Source organism: Myotis davidii, unplaced genomic scaffold (genome assembly GCF_000327345.1).
Source record: "Myotis davidii unplaced genomic scaffold, ASM32734v1 scaffold199, whole genome shotgun sequence".
Classification (NCBI taxonomy): Eukaryota; Metazoa; Chordata; class Mammalia; order Chiroptera; family Vespertilionidae; genus Myotis; species Myotis davidii.
Window position 1 is genome coordinate 4306592 of NW_006290680.1, and position 3429 is coordinate 4310020.

Below are 3429 nucleotides of genomic sequence, written 5' to 3' on the forward strand. Positions count from 1 at the left end.
GCCTCCTGTGGCCACCGTGTTTCATGTGCCATCAAAAGCCCCCTTGCCGCTCCATGGCAGAAATGTGGTCTAGGGTCTGAGCCAGTTTCCGCGGGGTCACGATTTAGCTAATTCTCGAGAACGCACCTTTTCCCTCGTCCTCTGCAGTTCATCATAATATCAGGGAGGACCCAGGGCAAGAGCCTAGGCCTCTGGGACACCTTGAGGTTGGCCAAGGAGCCTCGTTGTAAGCGACCCCATCGTACTGATTTGCTTCTTGTCTGTGACCCATTCACTGGTTTCTGGCCCCTCACCACTGGCTTTCATAAAAACGCTTCCCATCTCATCACTGGGCCAGGTCTTTTCACCCAAGTCCACTCTCTGCTGGATGGGCAGTACCTAACATGAGCTTCTTCTGTGGCTTCTCTGCAGCCCTGAGCCAGCAGGCAGCCAAACACAAGTAGTTGATTCTGCCTTTCACACGCTTCTCACCTCAAGGACGGGACCTCCATGGCTCGATTACTCTCCTGAACCCTCCCCTCTCTGAGACATCCCATTCATGGCTGCTTGGACTCCCTTCCACTCTTGATTCCTGCTCTGTGCTCCACTCTCAGCCTCATAGAAGCCCAAGGTTTTACAACCTTGTGGCAGCCACCCTACCTCCACAACCTCGCCCTTATCCGGGGTCTCAATGCGACGCCTGTGCCATGTAAAGTCCCCCTCGGCCCGTTCACCAGCTCAGCCAGATTTCTCAGGCATTCGAATTTGATCTCCAAAAGAAATACAAATATATTTTAAAATCTCTTGTCAACCGTCATCTTTGTAATGTTTCCTTAATCATTGTGATGTTTGAGCTGCTGGGTCCAGCCATGCCTGAAGCCATACATCCCGACACCGTTTAGCTATGTTGATCAAAAAATTCTCTTTATTACTTACACTAGTTTAATTGGGTTCCTATCACTTGAACTAAAAGAGTCACAACAAATCTAACTACAGTAGGTCCTCGGGTCGCATCAGAGATCCGTTCCTAGGGGGCGACGCAACGCAGTTTTCGCCGTAAGTCGGAACCCACCTATATAAGGTCCGACATCACCCGAGGACAGTCTGTATATACAGTCATGTACTTGCCTGCCCGTTCTCGGGTTTTAGGTTGGGCTTTGCACTCTAGACGTTGAGTAGATTTCTGATCATTCCTATGCCCCTGGAGCCCAGCACGGGGCCTGACACACGGTTGCTATTTACCTACATGCCTGCTGAATAGTGACGGAGGCCTGGGTTCTAGCCTTGACTCTGCCTCCAGTTTGTGACTTGGAGCATCCAACTCTCCTTTCTGAGCCGTTTCCGCCTCTGCACAATGGAGATGGTCATCTTGCCCTGTCCTGCCTGAGACCGGTGGTGAGGACCAGATGAGCCCGCTTATGAAAGTACTTGGCAAATGCTAAAGCTCTGCATACATTCTAATGATATTTTCAAGAATGTAAATTTTGTGCTAATTTCATCGCCCCTCCCCCTCCTTCCCCAACAGCCTATGGGTTCCTGGGGGCACAAAGCAGCCTGTTGAAACCACAGAAAGATATGAGAAGAGCAGCTTCAACTCCCCCAGCACCGCCTCCATGTAACACCAGACTCGTAGCCGCCGATAAAATGAGCAAGATGGGTCCCTGGTGCTCAGCACCTGCCTCCCACACCCTCCTGCTAGAGCTCAGTAAGACAGGAGGTCCCAGTGTCTCCTTAAATTTGAGTCATTGCAAGGGACATGATAATGGGGCAGCGGCTGGCTGACTGTTCTCTAAACCGTCTCCCTTTTCCTTCTGGGCACCTGGAGAGAGGCCACATCTCCCAGCCAGGTGACTGAGGTCTGGCCAGATCTGGACCATCAACCCCCCTTACAACTCACTCTATACTCACCCTCTGCCCTTATCCGCTGGTCCCATGGAGAGGGCCAATGAAGGACTCTGAGGTTCTATATGGCTCTTAACTTTTCTTTTCTCTTAAAAATATTTATTGATTTTAGAGAGACAGGAAGGAAGGAGAGGGAGAGAGGGGAGATGGAGCGGGAGAGAGAGAGGGAGAGAGAAATATTGATGAGAGAGAATCATTGATCGGCTGCCTCCTGCAAGCCTCTCACTGGGGACAGAGCCCGCAAACTGGACATGTGCCCTAAGTGGGAATCGAACCAGTGACCTCTCAGTGCATGAGATGACGCTCAAGCACTGAGCCACACCAGCCTGCACTTAACTTTTCTTTATGAGCCCAGGACTCCTCGGGCAGCTGGTAAAGTCTATGATCTCCTTCTCAGACTGGTAATATTAAATATAATGCATGGGATTACAAAGGAAGCAAATTAGTGAACTATGGTAACTATAACAAAAAAGTATTGGAGACAGTCATTATCTGTGCTTCTTTATTAACATATTAAACAAGATCTAGTCTCATTACCATCATTTTAAGGTGGTGATACTATAACTGCCACATGATATGGAAACACCTGTGATTCCATTTGGCAGCAACAGGTATGTGAACACTACTCTGTTGTCTATATTCATAACTGAAGGTAGTGCTAAGTGTCAGCTGGAGGTCAGCGTAAAGATGCACTTATTTTCCCTTTCCAGTTCAGGAATCCCTGAAATCCATCCACAGATCCGCTCTGGGCTAAGGACCGCTGCTTTAGGGCATGACAAAGCCACAAAGAGGAGGAGCAGATGACCCCAGAACAGAGGCCCCTCCAACATTCCTCAAACCAGGCGGAAAGACTAAGTAGGTGCTCACCTAACATCATGAATAGGTTCTTAGAAACTGGGACTTTAAGGGAGACCACAGAACCACGAGCTGATTAGTAGAAACATGCGTGAAGTTCCTGCCTGCGGCATATTTCTGGTCACAGAAACATCACCAAACTTCTAAATACAGACCCCAACACTTCTAATAGTAAACACTGAAATAAACGTGAGCCATACACCCATTTAAGAAAGATGAGTTAAAGACAAGAAACATCAGGATTTCCCAACCTGCTTGTTCCAGTTCAGGGTCACAGTGGCTGGAGCCTGTCCCTGCAGCTCAGGGTGCAAGGTGGGAACCCACCCTGGACAGGCTGCCTTTCATTGCAGGGCCCCTCACACTCACCCACGCGCACTCTGAGAGGGACAATGGAGACACACTAATTCACCTCATGAGCACGTCTTGGGAGGTGGGGGAGGAAACCGGTGGCCCCGGAGAAAACCCACACAGGCATGGGAAGAACATGCAAACTCTCCACAGACACTGGCCCCAGCCAGGAATCTTTTTTTTTTCTCTCATCAACGTTATAATGAACCGACGTTGAACAAAACGACCAGTCTCACCGGGCAGCCATGAGGATTAAAGGGGATAACAGCTCTGGATGCTCGCAAACGCTATGGTCATTTCTAGCTGCGGTCTTCAAGCTCCAGCCAGGGAACTGGCGCTAAAAAA